Source organism: Trichosurus vulpecula, chromosome 2, assembly GCF_011100635.1.
Source record: "Trichosurus vulpecula isolate mTriVul1 chromosome 2, mTriVul1.pri, whole genome shotgun sequence".
Taxonomy (NCBI): domain Eukaryota; kingdom Metazoa; phylum Chordata; class Mammalia; order Diprotodontia; family Phalangeridae; genus Trichosurus; species Trichosurus vulpecula.
Window position 1 is genome coordinate 214,424,989 of NC_050574.1, and position 19,736 is coordinate 214,444,724.

Sequence of the window (19,736 nt, forward strand, 5' to 3'; positions counted from 1 at the left end):
AGCTCAGTAGCAAGAGGTCATTCATGTCATCAATGGTTCCAGGGTGAACAGCTGCAATGATGACAGTGACACCCTTGATGCTCTGGGGGCCTCTGCTCCTACAGATATTCTCTGGTTGAATGCAGAAGCCTGGCATTTGTTGTGATGAGTTACGCTGTCAGAGCCTGCTTTGCAATGACTTATTTTTATGTCCCTCCCCCCTTGTTCTATACACCCACATATGCAAACATGATTGTATAAATAAATAAGATCGTAAGTTCAAAGGATTTAAGACTGGTGAGGCAGCATGGTAGGATGGAAAGAGTAATATATTTGGAATTAGAGGATCCAGTTTAAATTCCTTCTCTGACACTAGAATCTAAGTGAAGATGGGCAGATCATTTACCTTTCTGGCCATTAGTTTCCTCATCTGTAAACATTAGGGGGTGGGTCTAGAAAGTCCCTTCCATTACTAAATCTATGTTCCTATGACCTTAGAAATTATATATTCCAAACCTCTCATTTTACAGAAATGAGAGTATTTTCATTTCATGATAAACCAGCTCGTGTCCCTTAAGACAAAAATATATTCTGCCTCCATGATGATGATAAACCTGTTCTTCAATACTTCAAACGATCCATTATTTCATCATTTGGATGCAGACAGTTACCCCTTTATGCATTTGTAAATGGTTTCGTGAGTTGTTATAATCCCCAGAATGTGGGGCAGCTGGGGGTGAAATAGAGTACTGGGCCCGAAGTCAGGAAGACACATCTTTCCGAGTCCAGATCTGCCTCAGACACTTCCTAGCTGTGCAACCCTGGGCATGTCACTTAACCCTGTTTGCCTCAGTTTCCTCATAGGTAAAATGATCTGGAGAAGGAAATGCCAAACTATTCCAGTATCTTTGGTAAAAAAAAACCCCAAATCCAAATGGGGTCACAAAGAGTTGGATATGACTGAAAATGAGTGAACAAAAGACCAGAATATAAGCAGCCTCCCAGGATGGGCTCCTCTGAACTCAGGTAGGCTGCTCCTTGGATGATAGACATAGATGCTGTAGTAGATTCATTCTAGAAGCTTTTTTAAGCTTGGCAAGACCTACTAGCTCTTGTGTTTCACTAGGACTTGTCTTATAAAGCTAAAATGTATTAGGGTTTTAGTGGAAGAAAAGCATTATTGAATTTTCTAATAAAAGATCTAGTGGCCTATAAACTAAGAATGCGATTTGAAGACCAACGGCACCAGGAATCATCTAACATTTTGGGCCCAGCTCCCATGGGAGCGCTCATCTGGCCCTGGGATGAACTTTGTTCCTATGGGATTACAAGGAACTACTGAAAACACCACCAAATTTTGTATCTGAGGATAAGGCAAGCATGTATGAAATGTAGGGTCAACTACAGAAAAACAATTAAGTGAGAAGTGAGTTATTTTTCGTCTTTCACTTTTCCTATATGCATTTAGTATCCCCAATACTAACTTCTACCTTCCCATGCAATAATGCTGTGGGCCTTCTCTGACGCTCACCCCTCTTATCTTTGCCCTCTGTTCCATTACTTCGGATTCCTCTTCAATACCAGATGACAGTGCCAGGAAAGACGTGTACCAGAGAAGTACAGCGGGAGGACTTAGAACTTTATATTGCTAGGCACAATCATCGGATCATAGAGGCAGACCTGGAAGGGCCCTTGGAGGACATTTATTCCAAACCTCTTATTTTATGGATGAGGAAACTGAGCTCACTGGAGATTATGTGACTTGCGCAAGATCATATAAGTAGTATATGTCAGAAGCTATTTAAATGCTGGTTATTATCTTTGTATAGCATTTTAAGGTTTGTAAAGAGTTTTATGTGTTAACTCATCCTGTCCTCACAACAACCATGTGAGGTAGGTTATTATTTTTTACCATTTTACAAATAAAGAAACTGAGGCACGGAGAAGTTAAATAACTTGCCCACGGTCACAAAGCTAGTAAGTGTATAGAAGAATTTGAATTCAGGTCTTCTTGACTCCAAGTCTAGCACTCAATCCACCTTGACCAGGTCACACTAGCTCTCCTTAGCCAATAATAGGTCCCTGCCTAAGCACCACTTAATGGTTACTTTTTGGGCCCTGATAACTCAGAGGGAATGTAAATGGTGATTGTTTCTCTTTTGTCCAGAAATGACCCTGAGGGTCTCCCTCTCTCAGTTTGATTTTTTTTTTAATTAAAGGGGCCATCCCTTGTCTCACTTCTTAAGCAGCCCTATTCACTGAATGGGCATTGCCTCACTCAAAGTGAGAACTGGGAGAGACCTTAGCTTAAAAAGGCCGAGGTCTCCCACTGCAGGTGGGGCCATCTCCAGTTGTCCCGATCTATATCTGGCCACTGGACCCAGATGGCTCTGCAGGAGAAAGTGAGGCTGGTGATTTTTCATAGCCCTCTCTCACTATAATCCAGTTCACTTACAAATCATGCATCATCTTCCTGATGTCACGGTCCTCTTCGAGAATGAAAGACAAACCACAACCACAGCCACACACAACCTTACCACCTGAACCAACAGATTACCCAACTACTGACTCTACAAATTAGTTTTTAACCAAAAATTGAGGGAAAGGCAATGAGTATATAAGAGGACAAGGATAAGTTTAGCATACATATCAGAGAATTTAATAGCATGTTTAAGGAAAGTGGGAATGATTGTTGACAGGTGTAGGAAGCAGCAGAAGAGCCAAATTAGAATATGAAAATACTTCTATGTTAATGTTAGCAACCTAAAAAACAAGCTGAATGAATTGGAATGCTGAGTGGCATATGAGAACCTTGATAACATGGGTATCTCAGAGTCATGGCAAAATGATAATGGATGAGAATTGGTTCTCTGAGGATGCAACCTCTCTAAGAAGGATAATTTAGGATTAGTACTAAGTCATTGAATATAAGGGCAAGCATAAAAAAAAAATAGTTCAGAAAACAATATCATTGGACAAGGCTATCACTGTAGAAAGCCCAGGCTAAAATAACCACACAAGAAAAATAACACAGTGAAGTTCAAAAGATCTCTCAACTGGTGCAATGAGATTGAGAGGAAAAATACTTATCAAGTTTGGAGAAGCAGAGAATTTTGCTGGGTACTAAGAATAATGACTTTAGTTGTGCATGGAGAGAGTTTCAGAGCATCCCATTATTACGAAATGTGGCAGTCGCATTTTTGGATAAGATATATGATTACTTCTAGAACATGTAACTTTAGGGCTCATAAGGAAATGTTATTGAATAAACTTTGTTCCAAGGAATAGAGAGGACATAGTGCAGAAAGTATCTGTGGGAATGCTGTGTGTTTGATGTAGGACACATAGGAAAGATAACAACAAATCCACTGTAGAATTTTTAGGAAAGCATGCTATGAGAAAAGTATAGGCAGTCTTTCTCATATGCAATCTATTCTTCATATAACTTCTGAACCGATACTCTTAAAATCTACATCTATGTTATTCTCCTACTCAGGAATCTTCAGCCATTCACTGTTGCCTATAGCATAAAATGCAAAATTCCTAACCTAGCATTTAACATCTTTCACAGCCTGGCTTCCGCCTAACTATTCAGATTTATCTTATATTACTTTCACACACTCTCCATTTGAGAACTACTGCATGTTCGTTCCTCTTCTATAATACATTCTGTTTTTTAGCTTCCTTGGCTTTCAAAGATGGCTGCCCATATCTGGATTCTAATCCCTCCTCTCCATTGCTTCTGATAATCTCTATCTTCCTTCAAAGTTCAGTTACCTCCCAAGGAATCCTTATCTATCTCCCCACCCACCTTGGTAATAATACTCTCTCCTTTGTGAAATTACTTTGTATATGCTTTGCGTTTACTCTTCAGTTTCCAAGTTGTATCCTCCTTGTAGAATATAAACTCCTTGAGGGCAAGGACAATTTGACCTTGGCCTTTGTTTTCCCAGGGCTTGTGAGGCAAGATGACACAGTGGGTAGAATGTTCTCAGAGTCAGAAGGTCTAAGTTCCTCTTCTGATACGTGCTGGCTGGGTGACCATGGACAAGTCACTTAACTTTCCAGTGCCCCAAGTAAGACTAGAAATCGAGGAACAGTTGCCAGTCTGCATTGTCAAAGGGGATTTTCTTGCAAGGAAATCACAGACTTGAAAAAAACAATTCCTAATGCTTATTACCTGACACATAGTTGGTGATTCAGAGTGGGGCCTACCATCTGATGAAAGGATTGCTAAAATAAATGCAACTGAAAAAACACAAACCTGAATAGCCTAACCTAATCTTTAAGCTCCTTAAAGTTGTTTTGACCCTTTTTCCTTCTGGACACTTTGCAATATTGAATATAACAGCACCATTTGAAAATAATTACATTTTAAAACCATTTATTAATTGGATAATGGCTCCTTTTCTCACAAATTTGAATCATGCTGTCCCCTGTAGAGAGGTGATAGATTTGGGTGCAGAATGAGGCATACTTTTTTTTTTTTGTAAATAGCTGTTGAGGAAATTTGTTTGGCTAAACTATGTATATTTGTTAATCCCTACCCCTTTTTTTTCAATGGAGTTGGGGGTGGGAGGGAAAGAAAACAGATTTCTGTTAATCTTCTTAAAAAAGAAAGAGAGAAGGGAGGAGGTACTACCTCTGTAGAAGGTTGCCTGTGCTTTCAGAAGAGATCATTGTATTGAGTTTTATTTAACCACTTTATTCTGTTACAAGAGAAACTCACATGAAGTAAAAGTGATCTAAATGTTTGTGATATAAAAACAAAACCATCAAAAAACTTTTAAAAAAGAAAATAAAATTATATACGTTTCCTAACATTTTGCTTATAAATCAAAGCCTGAAAAATGATTGACTCCAAATAGTTTATTAATAAGTTAGGAAAAATATCTTTTAGAAGTGGAAGGGACTTTGATTATATAGCCTACCCCAGTTATTTTATCGAGGAAGACACTAACATGGAGTGATTTGTGCAAGGCCATATAACCTGGTGGAGCCACAATGAGGACCCACCCACCTAGGACTTGGAAATTCTAGTCCAATATTTTTAGTACTAGTGTACTACACGGCCTCATTTATAAACTATATTGCTGTATCAGTGAGGCAATAATAACAATGTAGATGATAATTGTCAAAATGCCTGTGTGGTTCTGTATCGCAAAGTACATGAGACTCTCCACATAGAAGGTAAAAGAAATAAACCATCTATTCAGACACCAGAGAACCAGATCCCATAAGCCATCTACCCAATTTATCACAGAAGTAAAGTGTTCCATACATAATATCACAACATGGAGTCTAACCATCCCCAAACCTCTCCAACCCCCTACTGGGGTCTTCCCACAAAACATTCAAAACTTATAGTACAGCTAAGTCAGCCTGTTCAGTTCTAACTCTCACGATGGCCATTAGTGGCCATTAGCAGTCATAACTGCTCTCGCTCTCTCTCTCTCTCTCTCTTCATTTCCTGTGACATAATTTCCTTTTCCTATCGGGAAGCTCCTCCTACCACATGTGACTTAGGCTTTCTGTATAAGCATGTCACATGGCCTATTAAAGGGTGGGACAGATCTTCAAATCTAAAATTGCTACTAAGAATTGCAAAGAAGAGATTCTCACTAAAAATCCCTCCTGGTTAAGTGAGGTAGACAATCACTGGAGAATTTTTTCTTTTTAAATAAAGGTTTGTGGTAGCAAAGAAATGGAAATTGTGGGGATGCCAATTAATTAGGGAATAGCGATATAAGATGGAGTATATGATTGTGATGGAATACTACTGTGCTATAAGAAATGATGAGCTCTATGATTTTAGAAAAACATTGATAGACATATATGAAATAATGAAGAGCAAAATGAGCAGAACCAAGAGAACATTGTGTACAGTAATAGCAATATTGTTTTAAGAACAACTTTGAGTGACTAAGTCATTTTGAGTGTTATAAACACCCGAATTAACTACAAAGGACATATATATGAAGGAAGATGCTATCTGCCATCAAGAGAAAGAAATGACAAACAGAAGTATGTATAAAATGGTTTTACATATATATTTGTATATATATATATATATATACATACATATACACATACACATATATCTACCTACCTACCTATCTATATACACACATATTTGAGTTTAATGGTAGTCATCTCTAGGGCAGAGAAGGGAGGAGGGAAGAAAAACATTACATGGTAACTTTATTATATATTTAGAAGGAATGGCAAGTTGTACATAATAGATTGGCAGTTTCATGTGCAATCATCTTTTTTATTCTACCATGTCATGGAAATGCTTGTTTTATTTCTTAAGTTCAGAATAAAATAGATAAAATGTGAATTAAAAGGTTCATTGTTGAGGCTGGGGAAAGCCATGAATTGTAGGAAGACAAGGTGAAAATTACATGAATCTATAAAAAGAATGTAAAGAAGCACCTTGCATGGGAATATAGAGATGATAATTAAAAGATTTAAATATATCAAAAGCAAACAGGTATCTTGAGAATCTGCTGGACCATTTAATGACGATAACAAAACAGGGATGTTCTGAGATGAAAGGGAGATTGTCAAGAAACTTGAACAACTCTGAGATTTTTACTGAGAAACATGTAGGAATTTTCCACTCCCAATTTATCTTTTGAGACAGACAGGTCAGATATGGGGTTAGAACAAACAGTAGCAATTGTACAGGATGTTCAAAGCCTAACAGATAAACCAGATGTAAAGAAATCATCAGCCCATTACTAGTTGTGACAGACCTAGAGTAAATTCAGAAAACTGTTTCTCAAAATATGTTGCATGTTGTCAAAAATCAAAGGAGACACCACAGGTGAAGTGCTTGCACACTTTAAAGCACTATATAAATGCACTGGTGAGGATGCTGAGGAGGAGGAATGTGCCCTCTTTCCCTGAAGACTCTGTAGTGCCAATGAAACTCCCATACTGAAAAATCAGGGGTTCAGAGAGAATGATGGTCTGGAGTCTCCTCTCTGTTCTTGGCAAGCTAGTAGCAAGGAGGTTTGTTTTACTTTTCTCTTTGTATCCTCAGGGCTAAAAGCGGTGCCTTGAAAATTAGAAGCTCTTCATAAAAGTTTGTTGATTTATTAGGGGCTATTACTAAGTCAATCTATTATCACGAAACAAGGTTGGTCAGTAAGAATACTCCACTGCTACCCATGAAATGTCAAAAAAATAATTTTTAAAAAAGGCCCGCATAGATGAAGACCTCCAGTTTGTTTCATGGATTCGCTGTGGGGAAATGGCAGAGGGAAAAATAGCATTAAAAAGAATTACAGAGCATGAGAAAGCATGTGTGTGTGTGTGTTGCTCTGTATTCTTCATTTTTTTCAACCATAATAAGCAGCTAGCATTTATATAGCTCTTGAAGGGTTACATGGTGCTTTACAAATATTTTCATTTTATCCTCACAACAACCCTGGGAAGTATGTGCTATTATTATCCCTGTTTCATAGGTAGGGAAACTGAGGCATTTGCTAAGGGTCAAACAGCTAGTAAGTGTCTGGGGTTATTTTTGAACTCAGGTCTTCCTGACTTCAAGTTCAGTGTTCTACTGCTGGGTTGCCTAGCTACCTTATACACACACACACACACACACACACACACACACACACACACACACACAATCAACATATTATTCAATGTCAATGAAATCACATATCCATAGAAATATTGAAGTATTGCTAACTGCACGAATGAACATAGGCAGAAAGAATCCCATCATTGGTATCCATGTTCTCTGATTTACCACCTGGGGAATCAAGAAGCCAGAGTTTTTTATAGAGGGTATTTATCTAGGGCCCTAGAGGTAAGTGACAGAGAATTCATTTAGATTTTTCCTTTGACAAGTTTGAACCACAACAACAAAATTTAAGTAACTGAGTTACAGCAGGATCAGAGAAATGTTTTGTCATGAATAGGAAGCTGACTCAGAAAAATAAAACTATAGTTAGGGAATGAACAAGCACCTATTTTCGTTATAGTAGACAGAAGTACTGGAAATGGAATCAAAGTGCTATAGATTTAGAGCTGGAAGGAACCTTAGAGACCACTGAATCCAATTCTCTTATCTTAAAGGAAAGGACACTGAAGCACAGAGATATCCGGGGCCATAAAGGTAAAGTATCTGAGGTAGGATTTCAACACAGATCTGAATCCAAGCCCAGGAGTCTAGTCACTATGTCCTCTTCCAGAAAGAACTGGGTTCAAATTCTACTTCTGATACTAGTTGTATGACCCTGGGCAAGTCACTTCACCTAAGTCTCAGTTCTTCAGTAAAATTCTTGTCGTTCAGTTGTTTTTCATTTGTGTCTGACTCGTTGTGACCCCATCTGGGGTTTTCTTGGCAAAGATCCTGGAATGGTTTGCTATTTCCTTCTCCAGTTCATTTTATAGATGAGGAAACTGAGAGAAGTAGAGTGAAGTGACTTGCCCAGAGTCCTACAGCTAGTGTCTAAGGCTGGATTTGAACTCAGGTTTTCCTGATTCCAGGCCTGGCATTTCTATTTGCTGCACCTTCATAACTGTAACATTTATTTCACAGAAGAAAATGAGATAATGTAAATGAAGCAGTTTATAAATCTTAAAATGCCATATGAATGTTGCTTGTCTTTATTGCTGGAAATATTAAGAGTAGGAATCCCTATCCAACTCCCTCATATTTAATGTTTTTACACATGATCTAGAGGTGTGCAGTGAAATCTCCAAGTTTTCATATGACACTAAGTTCCCTCGGGTGCTGAAATGCTGACCCAAGCGTGATAAAACTGCAAGGAAGTCTTATGAGGTTCTGTGAAAGGGCAGAACAATTGTAAATGAGTTTCAGTGTGAGCTGAGGGAAAGTAATGCATTAAGTGAAAATTAATCTGAATTCTCTTTATCATATGATAATAGGCCCACCAAGTTAAATCTCAGTGAAGGTACATGGTAGTCAGTGTTCATCATCCCCTGAAGATACGGATTCAACATATGACTGTGGACCAAATAGACCAACAGAATTCTGAATATTGCCAGGAGGGGTACTGTAAACACAACAAAAAATATGTGAAATGGTTACAAAATCCTTGTTGGATTATGCCTGGAAAATTGTATATAGCATTGTGGTCTCTGCCCACCTTGAGGAAGCTACAGCAGAGCTCAAGGAAGTCAACGGAAGGGCAAGTAAAGTAATCAAGTCAATTAAAAAGCTTCCACCTGAGAATACATTTTTAAAAATTAGATTTATTTAATACAGAAAATCAAAGGCTCAGGAGAATTGGCTCCAAGTATGTAAAATTGCAAAGGGTATGGATATGCCAAATTATTAGCTGTGTGACACCGAACAAGTCACTTAACATTATTTTGCCTCAGTTTCCAAACCCGTGAAGCACTAGCTACCTATTATTATATTTGTGGCAAATGAATGCAGAGTGTAGCGTACACACACACACACACACACACACACACACACACACACACACACCACTTTCCCATCCTGTGGATATTATTGGTAAATCAAAGAATACTGGGACTGCGAAGATCTCTCCTGCATACTGAGAGAGTAAATGATAAAATAAATAAAACTGAATACTGTTTTCTCAGTGGGTGGTAGCAAACTTCTTACTCTAAAAACTGGTTATGACTAAAACCAAATATGACTTTTAAAAGTTGCATAATGGTTAGATACTAAATTAACAAGGGAAAATTACAGATATTTGAGGCTCATTCCCAAACTTCTCAAGTTGTATTGGGAAGGGGAGAGTACCAAGTCCTCTCATGAAATGTTCTTTGGTGCCACTGAAAAAATGTAATGTTTTACACTACCACTTTGCTCTATTTGCAACACAGTGTTGTGCAAGGAACACCAGATTTGGAGTCAGAGGACCTGGGTTTAATTCCTGTCTTTAATATCTGTGCAACCTTGGGCAAGTTAGCCTCTCTCTCTAGACCTCTGTTTCCCCAGTAAAATGCAGAGATTGGACCAGATGATGTCTAAATTTTCTTCCAGGTCTGCATCCAAGTATATATAATTCTATTATTCATTCCACAAATAATAACTGAAAGCCTACTATATTCTAGGCAAGTTGCAATGTCCAAGAAAGATCAATAAGTTTACTGGACCATTAGTCTCTTATAGTACACATTTCTAATTTATTAAGTACCTAGTATATGTGAAGTTTCTGCAAAGTACTGAGGTTGCAAAGACAAAACCAGGACAGATCTTGCCCCCCAAAAGCTCCCATTCCACTGGGGAGGAAACAGCAAGCATATAGATAATCAGTGTGGTATAGTGGAAAGAATGCTGGCTTTGGAAGTAAATGAACTCAGAATCCTAGCTGCCACTTCCTATTCCATACGTGACTCTTGACAAGTAATGGCCTTTACCGGCCTCCTTTATCTGTAAAATTATTGACTTGGACTAGATGATATTTGGTAGGTAGGTGGCACAGTGCGTGGAGTGCCAGGCCTGGAGTTAGGAGGACTCACCTTCCTGAGTTCAAATCTGGCCTCAGTCACTCACTAGCTATGTGATATTGAGCAAGTCACTTAACCCTGTTTGCCTCAGTTTCTTTATCTATAAAATGAGCTGGAGAAGGGAATGTCAAACCACTCCAGTATTTTTGCCAAGAAAACCCTAAATGGGGTCATGAAGAAAAAGATATGACAAATGACTGTACAACAAAGATGACCTTTAAGATCCTTTCCCATCTCCAGACTTACAACTCTATGAGACATTGATATAATTTATGGAGGGGAAGGAAAAGGAAGAGTGCTAATGTGTTTATGTGTGTTTGTGTGCATATATATGCACATATATATGTATGTGTGTGTATGTGTATGTTAGGAGATAGGGAGGGGCATTAGCAAAGGATTCCTACAGGAACCGGTACCTAAATGGAGTCTTGAAGTTCTAAGAGATAAGTGGAGAGTAGATTCAAGGCATGGGAAAAAACAGTGTGTAGTGGCATGAAGACCACTGCCTGAGGCAGAACTGGTAGGGTGGTTTGTTCAGAATGTGGGTTCTATGACAAGTAATGTGAAGAGCTGTTAATGGTATGTGGGAGAAAGATGGTGGGAGACTTTCAAGGACGGGCTATGAAGTGGGTATTTTTCCCAAGTGTCATTAGGGAGCTCCTGAAGAGTTTTGACTAGTATCATTCTATGATTAGAACTATATTTTAGGAATATTAAGTTAGCATCTGTATAGAAAATGGATGGAGAAAGAAAAAAAACTGGAAGTAGGGAGACAACTCTAAAGGCTATTGTAATAATTCATGGAAGAGGTGATGAATGCTTGAAGTGAAGTTGTGGTTCTGTGAATGGAGAAGAGTGAACATAAATGGCCAGATATGCTCATACTGTAATGTGTTTTTCCTTATTCATCATTAAACTGATAATGATCGTTTCTAATTACCAAAGGTCTTGATACAGTACATGCTTCTTTGATTTCAGAATTCTCCTAGGAAATTAGCATTAGCACCTTAATTGATTTAAAGATACAAAAAAGGTAATGGTGTTTCTTACTTAAGGAGGCCTAACAAGACAGTGACAGAACTAGGTCTAATGTGTGGAAGGTTAATTGACTAATTGACCATGTTACTCTTTAAGAAACCTCCCTCACATGCTTGCATGGGCAAATGGAAGAAGAATGAAATAATCTCAATTCTCAGCCCCATTTGGTTTCTTTCACCTTTAAAATGGATTTAACAGATGGTTATGATTTCTTCCAGCAGGGATTCAGGAATAAAGGTGAATATTGAACAAATCCCACCTGAGTCCAATTATCCCTCTACTCTGCATGCCCTCAGAACTTATAGTTTAGTTAGCATCTACTGTGTTATTTTATGCCAGTGGGTAGGTTGCTTTTTAAAGTTATTGTGTCATTATAGTGTATGATATCTCCCAAGGTAGGGAGCTCATTCAGGGCAAGGCCCATGTCTTGTTCCTCTTATTACGCCAGTAGTGACTTTAAAAGAGATCTGTACACAAAAGGCGTTCACGGAACACTTGTTGAATTTGTAGTTAAAGGAACTGTCTTCAAACCCTCTCCTTGATCTTGGGTGAACCCGTATCAGTGAATTCAGGTATCAAAGTCCCCAAATCTTATCCTTATATTTGTCCATGATTTATTAAGCCCATCACAATGTGGCAGAGCGGATAGAGTGCCAGGCCTGGAGTCAGGAGGACCTCACTTCAAATATGGCCTCAGAAACTTACTAGCTGTTTGGCCCTGCACAACCTCAATTTGCCTCAGTTCCTCATCTGTAAAATGAGCTGAAGAGGGAAGTGGCAAATCATTTCAGTATCTTTGCCAAGAAAACCCCAAGTGGGGTCACGGGAAGTTGGATAAAGTTGAAATGACTCAACAACAACAAGAAAGTTTCCTTTGTGAATTCAAAATGTAAGTGAAATTTTTTTGAAGTTTGATTCTTTTGGCTCACTTATATTCTATATTTTAAGTTTCCATGTTGGAAACAAGATTACTTTCAATATGTTGTCAAGCAACAAGACTGATTTCTAAATATTGGTCTATTTCTTATTACAAGGTAGGTAGGTAGTATATAGTGAACAGAGTTCTAGGCATGGTGTCAGCAAGACCTGAGTTCAAATCCTGCCTTAGACACTCATTAGCTGTGTGACTCTGGTCAAGTCACTTAATCCTTCTTCTGTCCCAGTTTCTTCATCTTTAAAGAAGATGTTGTGCTCTTTCTGTTGTAAATCTCATAAGTTAATTTCACCCATGTATAGTTTTTCAAAGGCTAGATGAAGTATTCCATGTCACCTACAACTATTCAGATGTGACAAAGTAGCTATAACAGTTTTTTTTTATTTTTTTAAAAATTTGTTTATTTAGTATTAGTTTTCAACATTCACTTTTATAAGATTTTGAGTTCTAAATTTTTCCCCCTCCCTCCTCTCTTCCCTTCCCAAAATGGCATGCAATCTGATATAGGCTATACATATACAATCATATTAAATATATTTCCATATTAGTCATGTTGTGAAAGAAGAGTCAGAACAAAAGGAAAAAGCCATGAGAAAGAAAAAAAAACAAAAATAAATAGAAAATAGTCTGCTTTGATCTACATTCAGGCTCCATAGTTCTTTCTCTGGATGTGGATAGCGTTTTTCCCTCATGAGTCTTTTGGAGTTGTCTAAGATCATTGTATTACACAAAAGAACTAAGTCTAACAAAATCAATCATCTCACCACGTTATTATTACTGTGTATAGTGTTCTCCTGGTTCAGCTCACTTCACTAAGTTCATGCAAGTCCTTCCAGGTTTTTCTGAAATCCATCTCCTCACCATTTCTTATGGAACAATAGTATTAAATTATATTCATATACCACAACTTATTCAGCTATTCCCCAATTGGTGGGCATCCCCTCAATTTCCAGTTCTTGGCCACCACAAAAAGAGCTGCTATAAATACCTTTTGTACATGTGAGTCCTTTTCCCTTTTTTAGGATCTCTTTGGGATACAGGCCTAGTAGTGGTATTGATGGATTAAAGGATATGCACAATTCTATACCCCATTGGGCATAGTTTCAAATTGCTCTCCAGAATGGTTGGATCAGTTCACAACTCCACCAGCAATGCGTTAGTATTCCAATTTTCCCACATCTTCTCCAACATTTATCATTTTCTTGTTTTGTCATGTTAGCCAATCTGATAAGTGTGATGTGGTACCTCAGAGTTGTTTTAATTTGCATTTCTCTAATCAATAGTGATTTAGAGCATTTTTTCATATGACTATAAATAGCTTTAATTTCTTAATCTGAAAACTGCCTATCCATGTCCTTTGACCATTTATCAATTGGGGAATGACTTGTATTCTTCTAAGTTTTATTCCGTTCTCTACATATTTGAGAAATAAGGACTTTATCAGAGATACTGGCTATAAGAATTGTTTCCCAGCTTTCTGCTTCCCTTCTAATCTTGGTTGCATTTGCTTTGTTTGTGTAAAACCTTTTTAATTTGATATAATCAAAATTATCTATTTTGCGTTTCATAATGTTCTCTGTCTCTTGTTTGGTCACAAATTCTTCCCTTCTCTATAGATATGACAGGTAAACTATTCCTTGCTCTCCTAATTTGCTTATACTACCACCCTTTACATCTAAATCATGTATTCAATTTGACCTTAAATCTTGGTGTATGGTGTGAGATGTTGGTCTATGCCTAGTTTCTATCATACTATTTTCCAATTTCCCCAGCTATCTTTGTCAAAGAGTGAGTTCTTATCCCAGAAGCTAGAGTCACTGGGTTTATGTAACAGTAGATTACTATAGTCATTTACTGTGTCTTGTGTACCTAACCTATTCCACTGATCCACCAATATTTCTTAGCCAGTACCACGTAGTTTGATGATTGCTGCTAGTTTTAGATCTGGTACAGCTAGGCTACTTTCCCTTGCATTTCTTTTCATTAATTTCCTTGATATTCTGGACCTTTTGTTCTTCCAGATGAATTTTGTTACTTTTTTTAGTATATAAAATAATTTGTGTAATTTAGCTACAATAATTTAAATTTCACAACTTACTAGTGAAAATTACCTTTAGTAGAACTGAATCTATAAATTTCAAGATAAGGTACCTGCCAGCAATTTTTTTTAAACCATGAAATATTTTAATCCAAAACAAAATTTTGATGATGGAACTGAGTTGAACACACCTGTTTGTAATTTACCCAAAATGATAAATTGCTTAAAATGAAAAGAAGCTATCATTTGAAGAATATATTTTAAAATAGATTTCAAAAATCTACATTTTTTGGAAAATAAGCAAAGAACCCAAACAATGCTGTTATATCTCTTTAGTGTTCCTGTGCAGTTTCCACATCATCATAAAGATCGATTCCCATTGTAAGCTGGAGACAAGATAAGGTAATAATTGGACTAATTTTTCCATTATTCAGTTTGTATAACAATCTAAAAAGAAATCCTTAGACACATTGTAATGAAATAATCATATAATTTTGTGTAAAACCTTCATTCTGTTCAAATTGATTGAAAATATTTATAGCAGAAAAGGAGAAATAACACAAGCTTTGGAAAAAGAATTGGCATATTAAAGTATGCTTCAGTTAGTCAATGAAAAATTTGTTATATACCCAAAGTTAAATAGATTAGTGGGGAAAGAATAGTGAACTTAAAGATATGAAAGCTTGACTGCCATGTCCAACTTCCTTATTGATCCAAGACCTTACAAGGGATTCACACTTAATACGTGATTTCATATTTTTTTTTCATGCAGTTGCGATGGAGCGGAATTGAGAAGAGGCTCAGACTCCAAAATTGAGAAGGCCTAGAGAAGTTTTTCTGCTCTGATCATGAAAAAAACACCATTGGCATGGTGTTTCTGTATTGCAGAGCTAATTGAAAAGTGAAGGAGACAACATTATTCCTTCTATCTAATAAAACAACCCTGAAATATCACATTTGAGCACTAAACCTACTTAGCAACTGAAGAAAAAAACCAAAAATGAAAAGCAGAACTGTGAAGAGGCCAGAAGCAACACAGCTGTGTGAAAAATGGAGGCGTTTACTGAGACTAGAAAGGAAATTCAGTTACAAAACCCCATTCCCAATTCCATTTCACTGGCACCTCAGGCTCAATATGTGCGGATCCATAGGTGTCATCGTCCTCTCTCTACCTCCTTCTCTTCCTAATTTCCCTATTTCCATTAATGGTACTTCCATTCTTTTCATCTTCTCATTCTCTGGGCTCAAAAACTCAATCACTTTTGACTCATCTTCACCATCTCTAAGAAGTTGCCAAGTCTTATCTACTTCTGCAATCTCTCTCCCACCTGTCCCCTCGTGGCCATTCCCACTATCGCTATTCTAGTTAAGAACCTTATTTCATCTCATCTGAATTATTGTAATAGCTTTCTAATCACACTCCCCACCACCAGTCCCTCTCCTTTCTGAGGTGTTCTAAAAGTCATTGCCAGATGTATCTTTCAGAAGAACATTCACCTGTTAAAAAATCTTCAGAGAATTAAAAATCAAGAATTTATTGGGCGTACTAAATATCAGGAACTGTGCTAGATGTGGAGGACATGAAACAAAAACGAAACAACTCCTGCCTTTGAGAAGCCTATAATTTACACTGGGAGACAACACTCAAGTATCTAAGTATATGCAAAACATATTCAAGGTATGCAGTTTGTGTGTGCAATATTAATTAAAGTGGGTAGAAATGCTAAAGTAATTAAATGCCCTTGACTAAGCCTTAACCAGGTGCTAAACCCCAGGCCTACACCTTTTTGCTAACTAGGTGTGAATCCTTTGAACCCTGAACAGAGAATAAAAGCTCAAAGGTTAGCATTCTGTCTGGGGCTCTCACTCTTGGAGGAGTGTTGGGCAGCTGTAGTTAAGAGCCCTCCAGCTTGTGAACCCAGATGTTGATGCTTTACTGGTAACTATGAATTGTGATCTGGTCTGTTTATGTTGTGTATGTTTGTAACTTGTTTGTATTTGTTCTGAAGTTCAGGTTGCTGGCTTTTTCTCCTAAACTACGTGAGTTATATTTGTATGTTGGATTAAAGTAAGATTGTTAACCCCTTAACATTACTTTCCTTAGTAAAGCAGATCAAAAGAACCTGTGCTGGCAGTGTTTTTGTTTTTGGGCTTGTGTTGGTCTTCCACCCCCACAACAGCTGCTAGCCGAATTGTTGCTACAGTGTGTGTGTGTGTGTGTGTGTGTGTGTGTGTATGTGTGTGTATGCACGTGCACGTGTGCATGTGTCCTCAAACTCATACTGTGAGCATGTTTAGGTGTGGGTGTATGGGTGGTGGGGATTCCCTGGGGAAAACTTTCAGTTCAGTTGTTTTTAAGACATGTCTGACTCTTTGTGACCTCATTTGGGGATTTCTTGGCAAAGATATTGGAATGCTTTGCCATTTCCTTCTCCAGCTCATTTTACAGATGAGGAAACTGAAGCAAACAGAGTTAGGTGGCTTGCCCAGGGTCAGACAGCTAGTACCTGTTAGAGGCTAGATCTGAACTTACAAGGATGAGTCTGACTCCAGGCCTGGTTCTCTATCCACACTGTACTACCTAGCTGCCTCATACTGCGTACTTAATAAATACTAATTCTAGCTTTCATGGCCTTCCTCAATTTTTCTCTCATCTTGTAGTACTTCACTTACTCTGTTGGATTATTCCCCATTCCCTAAACTCATCCTCAGTTTTTCTGCCTCTGCTCACACTATCCCTAGTGTCAGGAATTCACCGTTGCCTTCCCTCCTCAGTCTGCTTGTTAAAATCCTAGCCATGTTTCAAGTTCCCGTTATAGCGTCCCCTCCTCTGTTAAGCTTTCCCTGATGGCCCTGCTTTCCTTTCTCTCAGCTCTGATAAGTACCATGATACCTTTCTTGGGCCCTTACATTGCATTTGTATTACAGTAACTTATATACTGGACTAGTAGTAAATGCTAGAAATTCATTTTTGTCTTCATATCCCCAGCACCTTGCACAGTTTCTCGAACATAACAGATGCTGAATAAGTGTTTGTTGAGTTTAATTTAAAAATGGATACTATTTTAAAGAAACCAGAGGCCAATTCTCTTCGCTCTCACACCACTCCCACCTTTACTCCACCAAAATGACTATATGGAATTTAAAGGAAAAGAAATAGTGCGTGTTTTATAAATAATAATCCTGTACATTTATACGATGTGTTATCATTTTCAAAGAATTTTCCTATGCGTTATATCATGTAAAATAGATATGGAATTATATCCAAGATAAAAATGAATAATTGATTATCATAGCAAGACTTACAAATACTTTTCTGGACATTTTTTTTAAACTGAAACTGACCTAAGAACTGCCTATGATGAAACTACCTTTATCAATACAGATTGTCAATTGGTCTACAACTTACAGCTTTTCAGAGTTATCTTGGGACACTAAGAGATTAAAGTGACTTGTAACCAGTATATGGCAGAGGTGAGATTTTGATCCTTCTGACTCCATGGGAAGGAGAAAAATGGGAAGGAAATACGCATTTATTAAGTGCCTACTATGTGCCCACTATTGGGCTAAGCACTTTACAAATATCTCATTATATTCTCATAACAACCCTGGTAGTTGTTATTATTATCCCCATTTTACAGATGAGTAAACTGAGGAAGAGAGAAGTTAAGTAACTTGTCCATGGTCACACAGCGAGAATTTATCAGAGGCTGGATTTGAACTCAGATCTTCCTGACTTCAGCCCGAGGGCTCTATCCATCATGTCACCTAGCCGTGGCTGACCTACTATCTATTACATTAGTCAGAATGATTTTTGGAGGAAATGTTCTTTGATCATTAAAATTTTTTTCCATTTTCTATATTTGTAGTATGTAGGCAAGGCTTCTACCCGAATGTTCCAGGCCTGAACAATTATCATTCAGTTTTCGTATAAGTTCAATAGGCAGGCAGTAGAGACTAGATATCCTGGGAAAACAGCCACAGAACCAGTTACTGTTAGCTAATTTGCCCACTGCCCAGTTTAGTCATTTCATTAAGAAAACTTACTGTGACCCTATTAATCTTTCTTGACCTTGTGTTCTAACTTTGAATGCTACACTAGTAAAACTACAGAAATAAATGACTCCAACTCCTCATTTGAACATATGGCTCATGAGTGCTTACAGATTTCACTTAGCTCTATTCCAGATTGAATGTATTTAATAGCAGGAAATGTGAAATTGAAAACTACCTGAATCAAACTTATTGGTTCTTTTTAAAATTTAAATTGCACTGTTTTAGGTAAATATGGGAATTATGAAGCTGAAACCCTCTGAATTAAAATTCCATAAGAATTCTTTGGTGTACAGGCTGGGGGTGGGTAGACAGAGTGTTCTGAAAATGTAATTTGAAGTTGTTAACATCCTAGACCTAGAATTAGAAGGGCCAAAAGGGATCAGAAATCACATATACACCTGGGAATACTTGTTATAATATAACATATTTTGTTTTGATATATGAAGATGATGATTGTGCTAGTCTATGCTAATGTTATCTTTCTTTTTTGGGTGAACTTCTTGTATTAAATGAACATTCCAACTTTTCTATAAGGGCTATGATCTCCAGAAACAGTTGAAAGGAGGATAAAATACAAGACACATAACTCAAATATTATGAGGAAATAGGGGATAGCATAAAGTCAAATGACCTTGGTCTAATTTCTAGCACTGCCGCTTATTAGTAATAAGTCAAATAGCTGAACTAGGTCTCAGTTTCCTCAGCTGTAGAGATGAGAAGATTGTGACAATCTAGTGTACTTATTCAAAATCATATAGAAAGCAAGGTTTCTATATATTAGACTGTATTTTCATTATATACTTTAGAAACAGGTTTGTGTCAAATAAATCGACCAACCCTCCCCAAAAATAAACAAACATACCATCAGCCCCAAGAGAAGCAAATCAGGGGTTGGAATGTGAGATATTCCACCTTCCTGTCTTAGGTTTTAACCTTATGATGATTACTATTCACCCAGAAATTACTTTGGCTTCCTCAATCCTTCTCGCCTAGAGATGCATTGTCATTATTAGTACCTCAAGGAAAGGAAATAAAACTGAACCTTGGGAATAGAAAGGGAGCAAGTGAGTCATTGTGGTGCTCGGAGAGCCTTCTGCCCATTCTGGGACTATATCAGCCTCTATATTTAGTCAAGGACTTTAGAGCTGCATGGGGCCTCAGAGGTTATTTAGTCCAAAACAAAAGAACCAAAACCTAGATGATGAAGTGACTTGTCCAAGG